We start from the raw sequence: 13,058 nt of genomic DNA, 5'->3' as shown, positions 1-13,058 counted from the left end.
TCACTACCGAAGTTAATGTTCAGGTTGGTCCATGTGACAAAGTGAACGCGATGGCTGAGTGTAAGATCGGGAGATGTATCTTTAGCTACACTATTACCTAATCTAGTGGGCATGTCTATATTGTTGTGGAGGGTGAGGCGGTGATCCTGTATGTGAACCCATAAAGCCCTACCCTTGGGTGTAGAAACAGAGTGGCCCCATACTTGATTTGGTGCATTAAAATCACCAAGTATTAGGAGAGGGTGATGTTTCGCGGCCGCAATGGCTCGGGCAAAGAGAATATTGAAGCGATGGTGTTTCGCCTGTGGCCTACTATAGACGTTTAATACGTATAAAGGCGACTCTTGAGTTTTACAAGGAAGGACCTCCAAAAAGTTGTGCTCCACATCGATGCCGTCGAAATTAGAGTGAGTTACCGTCAAATGTTTTTGCGTTAATATTGCAGTATCGGGAGAATTTAGAGATTTAGTTTGGTGTACACTGTAACCGGGAAAAGTTATGTTTCCGTGGGTCTCTTGTAGGGCAATGACTGCAGGGGGTTTGGGGCAGGAGGCCAAATATTGTTGAAGAGTCGCTTTCTTTTTGCGGAACCCCCTGCAGTTCCATTGCCATACTACAAAGTTCGAGCGATTAGGGTTTGCAGCCATTGTCGGGAGGGGGTGTAGGAGAGAGGGCGGTTACGGCTATATTGGGATTGTTGGCCGTGACGGCCGCAATCCATGCAGTGGTCTGCTGCATGTGAGTTTGTACAAAATCTAGAAACTTGTCAAGTTTGTCATTTATGGCAGCTTGGCCCGTCTCCTGAGCTGTGAATCTGCTCTCTATGTGAGAAATCTTACTTTCAATGACGGCGAATTTCTTCTGTGTTTTATTTTCGAGGGCGTTTATCCTATCGTTAAGAGTTAGAACTGAGTCGCTGAGAGATTCTTCTTCGCGTGGTGTGGCAGGGGTTTTGCGCTTATTTGAGGGTGGCAGCTGGGAGGTGTCTCGAGGCATTGTAGTGTCCATGTCAGTAGGAGGAAGAGGTATCGTGGGTTCAACAGCAGGGGGCGAGTGAGCAGGAATGAGAGATCGTGGTTCGGAATGCTGCGAAAGATTGCTAAGGGGCATTCGGGATTGTAGCTCGAGCTTTAACTTTTGAATTTCTGCCTTGAGGCTAGCGTTTTCAGCTAGAACTGTTTCTAGGCTAATGTTTTGAGATAAGGAGCAGTTAGAGGAAGCTGCCTGTGCCCAGCTTACCTTTAATGGGTTTGGCAGATGACTTGTGGAATGGGGGTTCGTTGACTGGGTCGGGAAGTCAAGTTCTTTGGGAGTCGAGTTTGGGCCCCGCCTCTTGCTCTTGCTGCGACCCCGCTGTGGGCCACGCTCTTGCGAGCGATTAAGGCTCGGTGTCCGGGATGATGGAACTTCTGAGGGCTTAGGTGTCTGGTATTTAGGTGTCTTGGTCTTGTAACGCTGTTTGCACAATGGGGAACCGGTGATGTGAGCTCCACCACACACGACACAGACGGGTTCACATTCATGGTCCATTGAGGAATCCTTCAGTCCGCACTTGTGACAGATTGCATCGGGAGTAGAGGGGCAGACATCCTGGCGATGTCCAATTTTTCGGCAACGGGTGCAGGCTTCCACCTTCAGTCGGAATGGGCGGCAGCGAAGCGTGCAGCCTTCGTAGTTGATGTAAAAAGGGACGTGCGTGCCACGGAAAACAACCAAGATGGTTTCGGTGGTGCTCAGTCGGCGAGCGGCCCCAATGGTCATGGCTGGATTACATCTTTGGAGGGTTGGAAGGATTTCCTCTTCAGCGTAATCCAGAGGGAGATGAAACCTTCCACGACAAGAATCTACAGGGTCGGCAACGTGGGTGACGACTTCGTAGGGGACTCCGTTGAACTTTAAGGTCCGGATGTTGTGGTATAAATCTGCTCGGTCCATGCTTGACGTACTCACGAGCACTGTGTGACTGGTGGGATTGACCCTGATTTGATCAGGGCTGCTGATGGGAAGTCCAACTGCTTTGAGAACGAGTTGTCGTAAGACACAGGGGTGCAACTTGGTACAGTCGAGACCCCCGCGTATCCGAAGAATCACCTTGTAGTCCGCATCGGGCAGTGGTGGAGGTTTAGGCTCCCATGAAGATGGTTTCTTCAGATCCGCTGCGCAGGTGTCAGCCGATGAACCAGTGGGACGAAGGTCAGCATGTAGAGCACGCCATGAGCGAGCGGCGCCGCCTCCAGCAGCGACGCCCGCTGCGACGCTGGCCGCGTCGCGCTGGGCGCCTCCACTCATACTAGGCCGGCGGTTAGGCCTAGCGCGGAAGCGGTCGAGCTGAACAATAAACAGTCAGCACTGTTCTCAAGGAGCATTATCACATCCCAACAAGGTGTCGAATGGGTGCCAGGTCCACTTACAGTTGGTGTGATGTGTGATCCAGTGTCCAAGGACCTGAAGAGGTGGTCATAACACGGTAAGTAGCCGGAGCCAAACGTACACACGTCAGCGTTTCCCTAGGCACCTCCGACAGCCCACTCGGGGAAATTTCGGTACAGTGTCTAGGGGAAGTGTGCAGACCGCGCCGCCGCCTCTGAGGCCGCTCCGCGATGCATAGTAAGTAAGTAGGTGCTCCTAATCCCTTTTGGCACAGGGCAGGCGCCAGCGGCGCCACAGGACAAAGTTGTGCGCTTCAACGCACATCCATACACACGCACACACACATCACCAGTCAGGCGCTTGCCGCGCCACCGTCCAAAAAAAAAAAAAAAAAAAAACATTTTGTGTTTTACACGCACTTCACGCGAACACGCACTCACACGTTTTCAGCTTTACTGTTCGAAGAAAGAAAGGTCTGGTAGTAAATTGCCAGTTTCGCCGCCCGGGGAAACGTGCCCTCGGCCAAGTCTATCCAGTGGCGTCGGCGTCGTTTAGCTATTTTCTGTCGGCCCGTCGTTGCGCTGGACACTGTCGGGGTGTTTGTCCACCTGCCAGCACAGTCTGTCCCAGAGTTTTAGACGTCGCTTGGCACTCTCGGTGTGTTCGACTCGGATGTCGACGGGATCATCTGGGAGACCCAGATATTCCGCCAGGTTTAGCTTGGGTAGGTCGCTCGCTCCGAGTCGCGGGCAATCCATCAGGATATGTTGGATGGTTTCTTCCGTGGCCCCGCATAGGCGGCACGACGGGTCCGTGTCGAACAGTTCCCAATGCCGCTTCCGCGTGGGCAGTGACCCCGTCCTGGCTTGGAACAGGAGGGCGCTTTCCCGGTCGCCCCTGTAAAATGGCTCACGGTCTGGAGCCTGCTTGTATTCGAGGTATAACTGTAGGCTCCTTTTCTTTGCCGCCGACGTGCGCCACATCTCTGTGCTGGCTTCGGTTATAGTGTTTTTTGTTATTATACGCCATTCTCGTTCCGATTTTGCTTCTTCCAGTTTTGTGTTATGGCCGAATTTATTTTCCAGAGAAGCCAGTCGTTTCATCCACTGTGTTTTTATGCCCCTGTATCGAAGGTGTAGGTATATGCGCTGGCTGTAATTTGTTTCTGGTAGAAACTTTAGCCGGCCCGCATATTGTATTTTTGACCTTGCTTCGCGTGCTTCGAAAGTTGACCAGGCCAACTCCCCTGTTACTGCTGCGTTTGCTGTTGCAAAGCTGCCTCCCAGTAGCCAGCGCCCCAGTTCATTTTGGTGGCGGTCCAAACATCGCACTGTTTGGGTAGAGTACGCCAATGTGTCACCTGCGTAGGTTATTGCAGGCACGGCAAGAGTCTTCCAAAGTGTGCGGCCTACCCTGTAGGGGTTGTAGGAATGCCGTGACAGGTGCCACACCCTACCTTTTAGGCGGTTGGATTGTTTTAGGAGTAATTCTTGGTGTTTGTCAAGGTAATTCTTTTGGTCTGATATTGTTATGCCTAAATATCTGTATGTTGCTGTTTTCTTGATGGTGTTGCCTTGGATGGTGAATGTTATGTCTTTGTCATCAATGTTTATGCCCATCCATTGTGTTTTGTCAGTGTTGAATGTGAGGCAATCTTCGTGGGCTACGCGAGAACATATGTCGAGGAGATGTTGCAGGTCCGCTGGGGATTCAGCCAATAATACGATGTCATCGGCAAATGCCAAGCATGAAATTTTAGTGTAGATTTCTTGGCGCTCAGTTGTTACGGTGGAAAGACGTAGCCCTGGTCCTTCTCTATTTACTTGTTCTAGTAGGCTGTTAATGTAAATATTGAATAATGTTGGCGATAGTGGGCACCCTTGTTTGAGTCCAATATTTTGTTTCACCTGTCTAGATTTATATTTGCCCAGTTCATACACTGCCGTACACTCTGCATATAGTGCTTTTAGTAATTTGATGAAGTCTTCCTCAATATTAATTTTTTCTAGCTTCTCCCACAGTCGTGAGTGCGGCACTGAGTCATATGCTTGTTGTAGATCCAGGTATGCCAGGTATAGTTGAGATTTGTCTCTGTTTTTCATTTCTATTGCCTGGGTTAGGGTAAAGATATGGTCACTTGTCCGTCTGTTTGGGCGAAATCCATTTTGCGATTCTGACAAGATTGAGGTTTTTTCACAGTGGTTTTGTAGCCTGCGATTCAGGATTGTATTGAAGAGTTTCAGAATGTTACTCAGTATTGTTATGGGGCGATACGCCCCAATGTCACTTGTTTCCTTTCCCTTTCCCTTGTGAATCAGCTTTACCCGGCTTTCTTTCCAAGTTCTTGGTATTTTTCTGCTTGCCAGAATGTCGTTGAGGCAGCCGCGTAGCATTTCCTTTGCCTCTGTTTTGAATGCTTTCAGGAATTCGTTGGGTATATCATCGAGTCCTGTTGCTTTCTGGTTTTTTAGATCATTTATGCGTCTCTTTAGTTCTAGTTTAGCAATTGGGCCAGTCAGCTTTTCTTCTTCAGGTGTGCTGGTCTTGTCCTTTTTTCTACTGCTGATCTGGGGTGATGGATCTACTGGATTGGTTTGCATATTTTCAAAATGTTTAGTTATGTGCTGTTCAATTTCTTCTTTGGTATGTAGAGGAATGCTATTTTCAGTAAGTAGTATGAGTGGATCTTCCTGAAGGGTGTCCTTTGGTTCCAGTGTCCTTATGTATGCCCAAAACTTCTGACTGTAATGGTTACGATCCTTTTGCAGGTTTTCTTCTTCTTTTTGGAATTTCTGGTCTATCTTTTTTGCGGCCATTTCCTTTACTTTTCTTTTTTGGGCCAGGTATTCCTTCCAAATTACCTCTTTTTCTGTCGACTCATTGGGCGTATGACGGTGCCTTCTGGATAATTCTTTGCGAATGCGAATTTCTGTCTTCAGTTCTCCATCAAACCAAGGTGTGTTTCTGGTCCTTTTTTTTTCACTAGTTTTCCCAATGGTTTCTTGTGCTACTGACAGGCATTTTTCTGCGAATTCCTCGTATGCTAGAGGTTCTGTTAATGTTGACTCGAGTTTATTGGAAAATTCATCCAGGCGCTCTTGCTCTTTCACTCGCCAGTGAGCTTTTGTAGTTTCAGGCCGGTTTACTCGATGGGGTTGATGGCGTCTGAGGCACAGTTTCATTCGGTTGTGGTCACTTCCACAGCTGTTTGTTTTGTCTTCGTCTATGTACAGAGCTGTGATGTTTATATCTTGCCTTACTACCTCTTGATTGTAAAGTATGTAGTCTATAGCAGATTTGTTAGCTCTGCGTGACCATGTGTAGGTGCCTTCACAAGCTGGATGGAGGTTTGCTATTTGTAGGTTGCATTGTTTAATTAATTTTCGGAAGCCAGCAGCATCTTTTTCGTGACCATCCAATTCTACTATGTGGCAGTTGAAATCTCCCATCAGTAGTACCGGTTGGCCTTTGTAGGTTTCTTCAATGTCTTTCTTGAGGCATGCGTAAATGCTGTCATTCCACTTTTGTTCCTCGAGGCCTGTTGCCATGTATATGACACAAATGTACAGGTCACGTGTGTCAATCTTTATTTTTATCCACATGTGTTCCTTGTCCTGACAGTCCCCATTTACAGTGATTCTCTTCGGTGTAATAAAACCAATGCCTCCACCCCGTTTTTGTCCTTTACTTCTGTTCTTTCCTTGCCATACTAGCCCCGGGAGCAGAGGTTGTTCGTCGTCCCGCAGGTGAGTTTCCGTTAGAGCGTAGATATCTATTTTTTGTCTGTTCACTTGGTCTTGGAGTTCAGCCCACTTGAGTTTGTTTGTTCCTTGCATGTTTAGTAGGCATATGGTGAGTTCTTTTTTCACTTCACTCTGCTTTGTTCTTCTGTTTCTTCTTTTTCTGGAAAGTGATTGACAATGATCTCTGGAGGACTGAAATTGGGGGGGGGTTGTGCGTATGGCTTTGCCTGCTTGGTTGCTTACCAGTGCCGGTTTCTCTGTCCTAGTTTGCCTAGGGCTGTTGTCATTGCTTTCAGTAGCGTTTGCACTGTCCTTTGATCTGGTCTTGTTGATCGTCTCCAGTGTTGTGGGCGCGTTGGTTGTTTGTCCCATAAAAAAGATTTAATGGCCTCACCTAGTTGACTGCCAACCTGGTCCGCTGCCTGTTCCGAGTAGTGGATATCATCCAGGTGATCTGCGGTTAGCTGGGCAGCTGCTGACATAAACCGCACACTGGGGCCCAATGCTGTACACGCCGTTTGAACTGCCGTGTTCCATGTTTGGCATGCTGTAGCAAATTGTTGACCCCTTGCTTTCGGTTCAGGGATGGCACTGACTATGTAGTGGTGTTTGGGTGTCTTTTGGCTCCAGTAAGTCAGTTGTTGCTTCAGGTGGTCAGTGGTCTTTTTAATGTCTGCTTTATTTAAAAGATCAGTAGTACCTACATGTATTATTAGTTGCAGCTCTGTGTTGGTGGCATTTGCCTTCTGAATTTCTCCTTCAGCTCGGTGAAGTGTTTCTTCAAGATTGGCACCAGATTTTGTAGTGATGCGTAGTCTTTGATCATGTATAGCTTTACGGAGGTGCTTTTTCAATCGATGGGCATTGGAGTCGCCTAGGACTACAGTGCGTTTGCTTTGTGGTGGATGGTCATTTGACTGCATTTGAGGATAGGGATGTTTCTGTTTATGGTCAGCGCTGAGCTGCTGCTGTTTCTGGCTGGTGTTCTCTGTTTTCAAGGGTCGGCCTTTTTTGCCCACTTGTGTCCCAGGATTGCCTTCCTCTGCTAGCTCAACTGTGTGCTCAATGTCTTCACTTATCCTGCTTGTGCCCTGAGATGGAGTGTCTTCCTTCCACTGGCTGCGAAATTGCTTGTCTGAGGGGTGTTTTGGCTCTGGTGTCCCGGAGTCGTGTCGAGGAGTTGAGGTAGCCTGGTCTCCGTTTTCTTGGGCGTCCTGAGTACAGTTTGTCTGTTCGAGTTTTTTTATTTGGGTTTGGAGGGTACCAATCTCTTCCTCGAGTTTTTCACGCAAGTTGCGCTCTGTGCTCAGCAAAGTGTGTAGGTTTTGCCTATCTATTTTAGCTTCCGCTTGAGCAGCTTCCCACTCGGCCTTTATTTGGCTAATTTGTTGTGAGTGTTCGGCACGCAGTTTTATTTCTTGAAGTGCGATTGAAGCCTGCATTGCTGCGAGTCTCGTGCAGAGGTTTGCACGTGTATCTGCCTGCCTGGGCTTCTTGTGTGCTGGAGAACGGGGTGTCATCAATGTTTGCCCATTCTTGGCAGGTCTCACATTCTACCATTACTGTTCCGTCCGACGAGTCCTCCTCTACACGGGCACTGGTTCCTTTTGTTGGGGCACCTCGGCGAGTCCGGGTCATGTTGCTATAATTTCTCATAAAATGGTAGTGTTATTTTGTGTAGGTGTGATGTTCGATTTGTGTTGTTGTTCTGCCTCTATTTGCTATATGTTACCGATAGGCTATTCTTAAGGCTGGGCACCAGTTTCTATTTGAAATTGCCGCCTGGGAGAGTTCCGATTTTAGTTATGTTTGCCGGGACATAGGTGGCGCATGCTGTCCGTTTGCCTGTCGTGCGGGTCTCAGCGCGTTAGGCCTAGGTGTTCAGGTTTGTATTGCGCTGGGTAATATGCAGTAATGCATGTCATCACGTACCAAGTGCGTCTTGACAGGCCCGGGGTTTTCATTGGTCCGCCGATTGCATTCTTGAAGGTGGGTCGCTTCGCTTTGCCGCTGATGTTTACACGGTCACCACAAGCACGCGCACACAGCAACCAACAGTCGCCACACGCTCAGCTGTACGCGTTTCTGCCGCCAGGCGGCGCCTCCGCCTGGCGGCAGAAACGAAAAGAGAACTCTAGGGGGCGCTGACACCCGCTTACACGTCCACTCGCCGTGTAGTCGTCTGCTTGTCGCGCAGCTAATCGGCCGTTATTTAGCACCGTGCGTTTAAATTCCACTGTCTTCATTCTGCTACGTGCACATGTAATTGCATCTCCATTTGCCAGCTATGATTGTTGGGCCAGTGTGAATTAAGAATGTCGGGAAGCAATGTTTTTTTTTTTTTTTTGCCGTGACTTGTTGAAACAGATCGCTTTTGGATCTCGCGCTTTTATTTTTTAATCGCGGTTTCTATAACTTGTGGACACGGCAACAATTTCAGTCCAAATTTTAATCGCAGACGCTATCAAGCTTCTGGTACATCCAAAGATCCATGGATTGTAGAGCCGAAATCGAAGGTGACGGTGCTTGCCGAGCACGCGGCGTTCGAGAATGAGTGATTAAAATGTGCTCTTGTTATAGCTGCACCTTCGTTTGCATGCTTTTTTTTTTGCTTGAAGTGTTTATTCGGTTGTTCTTCTTTTGTGCGCTAAACGCAAGCCTCTGCTGCAAAAATATTTTACTCCACAAATGAGAGGCAATGAAACATCGAATGAATTGCGAAATTGCAGTCTGAACTGTTTTTTTTTTTCAATTTAGAACAAACCAGGGGCGTAGCCAGCGTGTGGCACTCCGGGCCCGTGAACCCCCTCACCATCCGAAATTTTTTGGAGCCCGTTCCTGCGTTGAGCGGCGTCGCCGTTGGCGATGTAACCGATGGACATGAAAAAAAAAAATTGATGAAAAGGAGAAACTAATACCGAGGCTGGAATGAGATTTGAACCCAGGCCCTCTGCGTGGCAGTCCAGTATACTACTACAGAGCCACGCTGGGTTTTGTTTTCTTTATTGGCCGTTTTGACTTATAACAAACACAAAAGAAAAATATATTCACAATAAAACAATCGGATGAAAAAAAATCAGTCTTGAGAGCTAAACAGAGAAAAAGGAAAAGACGAAAGCCTGAAACGCGTTCACGAAAAAGACTCTATACAGGCATGGTGTAGAGCAAGGAGTCGCATTAGATAACAACCAGTGATCACACAATGCTAATTGCGCAACGAGTGTGTGGTATAATGCTTCCCACCCAACTCAATGTGCTCAGCCATAATTCTTCATCGTCCTCGGCCACATGCACCTTCAACAAAGGGTACAGAACACTTCACAGATGTGTAGCGGATACCTTGCTCATCCGCTGAAAGAAGAATAATGGCGTGGTGAGTGCCGTCTTTCTTCACAGAAAGAGTGTCAAGGATCATCATCATCATCATCATCTTTCTTCACAAAAATTATGATTTATGGCTTAGTTGATAGATTGCGGAAAGCCAAAACTTCAAACAGAAGTGGCCTTTCAAAACACGAAGCTGCGCTCAAAATTCGCATTAGGCAGTATCGATCATCAGTGAATTTTTCAGATTTGGGTGCACGTTAAAGAACCCCAGGTGGTCGAAATTTCCGGAGCCCTTCACTACGGCGTCTCTCATAATCATATGGTGGTTTTCGGACGTTAAACCCCACATATCAATCAGTGAATTTTTCGCCATAGCATACAGAGCACAAAATGACACTCGAACACATTGGCCAGCCCGGCCCACACTTCAGATAAAAAGGGTGCCCCCCCCCCCCCCCCCCCCGATAACATTTCTGGCTACGCCCCTTGGAACAAACATATTACACACTGTAAAAAAAAAGGACAAGAGCAAGCACACTAAAGGTCCAACAAGAGTCTCTGACATTCAAGTCGTTCTTCTAAGTTTCAAGTGCTTCCTTCTTTCGCTCGCTGAAGCTCGTTCTCTGTTGAGGGACTTAGTAAAAAAATGAAGCCTGGTCAGAAGAAAAAACTTGATCACGTTGTTTGTCAGCTCGTCTTGATGTGTGTGACACCCAACGCGGGGAACATTCTTCATGATCTGCAAAACTTCAGTCATGCTGTCTCGCTGAAGATTGTTCCAGCTGAACCACATCGTAAAAACATCTTCCAAAGCTTCAATAAATGCAAAGAACTCGACGGAAGGGTACAGAAGACCTCCTGGGTCGCAGAAATCCGTAAACGAAGAAAGACCTTCAACTGCGTCTTTAGCGGATGTTAAGAGCAGGTCAAAACATTCCCGACACTTCGTTGCCATCACCTTTTTCCGGGCCACATATCCGGCCAGGTAATATGTTAACCAGGCATCACTTGTCTGCTTTGGGTAGACATGATCGGAAAGTTCAGATTGCTCAAAGACACTCGAAGCCTCATCAAGTTTTCCCTCATCAAGTAGGGTGTCCACATGGTTGGCGGCTGCGTCCACTCCGACAAGGGACGTGAGGGCACCTCCTGCACAGTTTCCTGTGTCCAGCGCTTTGCATAAGTTATAAAAACTTAAGCAGTTAACTGCTGTTAAGAACTGGGATGAGGTGGGGTGGTCATTACAGCTGGAGAACTGCCGAATAATGCCAAACAGCTTTTCGATGGGGTCTTGGCTCAGACGTGAGGTTAGCAAATACTTGTATCCGACACGTTCAGTGAGATATTCAAAAAGCTGTAGGGTCCCTTTTATCGTGACCCGAAGGCCTTCAGCAGTGCTGCGTGACAGAAAGCCTGCCTTTGTGGGCCCTGTATTGGCTTCCCACCTATTAATGTAATCCAGCGCATTTTGCAGCACTTTTACTCCTTCGGAGTTTTTTCTCAGTGCTGCTGTAGGCACCCTTGAGGTCATTACAGAAATCAATTTCTGCATAAAGGTGATGAACTTTTCTGTTTCCCTTACATAAGAACATGACTTAGAAATTTGCTCTCGGTACAAAAACAGACCACGCAGCACTTCGGCACTGAAGAGGTGAAAAGCATAGTTGACCTTCATCTTTTCGAAATTATTCGGATTCAGGTGAACATGTGTGATCTTGGGCATCGCCTTAAGTGTTGTTGCACACTTGTCCAATTGGTAGGCAGCTCTGATTGGTCGCACATCAACGTGACCTGCTGGAGTTTTGTAGCCCCCTTTTATGAAGCCATTTCTCACACATTTAACTAGATGGGGAAAGTCTGAAAGGAAGAACAGACGTCTACTATCGTCAGCAGGGTGCTGTACTGATGGCGTGACAGCTGCAGCCGTACCGGATATGCCAAACTGATGCCACATTGCACGGTTCCAGGATGCCCCGTCGCAAGTGACATAATCAACTCTAAGCCCTGCTTTTTCGGCCAAGACGACAGCTTCCAAAATAATCTTGGAGAATAAATGGGCTTTTACATTTCCCCTCGATGCAAAAACACCTAAAATTTGATGCCAGGACCCGGACAAGGGTTGAAACATTACAATCATTCCATGGTCACACGGCACACTCTTGTCAAGTTCAGAAGTAAATGCACCAAGGTCCACAAAGCCATCAATTTTTCCAGTACCTGGTGCCACTCCAAAGTTTTCGGCAAGTTTCATCTCGTCTATTATCAGACCGCCGTGACGCTGAAACTCATCCATTTTTTCAGTTTTTTTTGCAATTCCAGAGAGAACTGAGGAGTTGAAACCGAAGCTGCTCTCATACTTCTTCATGAAATTCTTGAGACAAGTGCGGCTGGGAAGCATGAGAATCTTTTCTCGGCGTACGTGCTCGTACAGTCTTGGGCTCTTAATACGCATTATGACACATTCCAGAATCCACTCAGAACTGCAGCGCATGCCTTTAGGTGATTTTCGGCTTGCAGCGGCAAAACATTGAAGAATGGCAGTTTTTTGTTTAGGGGGAAGGCTGTCAATCTTTTTCAAAAGTACCTCTTCCTCAATCTTCTCATTTTCTGCTTTCATTTGCGAAATGATTTCGTCTAACGCTTTCACTTTATCCTTCAGGCGCCGCACAGCTTGCATTTTCGTTTTCATCTTTCGAGAAACATTTGTTTTTGACTTGGCTTTTTTACTCCGACACCTTTGGTTGGTGAGGGTTCTCCGAAGATATTTGCAGGCTACACACCGCTCAAGTGAGGTACCTGCGCACTTTTTGTTGTACAGGCTCCCATTCCATACTGTCAAGTTGGAGTTAGAGCTTGCGAACGGGAACTCAAGAAATCCTGCCCTTGAACATACATGCATACCATCGACAGCCTTGAGAACGGAAGCTGGGCCGCCAGGCTCGTCCAAATCAAGTTTCACTCCGCGCACAAACACTTCATGCGCTACACTATCGTCGGTCACAGTAAACAACACAAGCTTCTCAGCGCACAGGAGACCCATGTCTGGCCCCGGTGAACACACACTGTACGCGACCTTCAATGGCACACCACCGAACACGTGCTTTCCCCAGCTGTCTGACGGCAGGGCAACGTCCTTGTGGTTGAAAGGAACTTGAGGCTCAGAAGGCACTGTCGCAGACTCATCTGGCTCCTCACCTAGCAGTGGCTGTAGCACCTCGCTGAGCCGTTGCCGCTTTTCTGGCAGATCAAGCGGTGGGCACAACCTCTCCTTGGGATTTCTTTTCCTGGGAACGGGCTTTGATAAGTAGGCAGGCACATTGGGAAAGATCGTGGGTACGGCGCCAGGCAGAAGGACCGGTCGCGTTCTCTCAAGGAGTACAGTTTTCCCGTCAATAATATGTTCAAAGTGTCGTGATACAAACTGTTTGTCGAAATGAAGCTCGCAGACAGCTGCGTTGGACTCAAGCGGCTTATCTGCTCTTGGAATGTTGCGCTGCCACTGTTGAAATACGTCCGCTTCTTTGGGCACGCCGAACAACGAGACTTTTTTTTTTTTTGCACGACTTGTACCCGCTCTTGCACCCGGGTACAAAACAGTGACTCTGTCGTCGGCTCATC

The sequence above is a fragment of the Rhipicephalus microplus genome, chromosome 1 (assembly GCF_043290135.1).
Source record: "Rhipicephalus microplus isolate Deutch F79 chromosome 1, USDA_Rmic, whole genome shotgun sequence".
NCBI classification, from domain to species: Eukaryota; Metazoa; Arthropoda; class Arachnida; order Ixodida; family Ixodidae; genus Rhipicephalus; species Rhipicephalus microplus.
Note: the sequence above shows the minus strand (reverse complement) of the source record.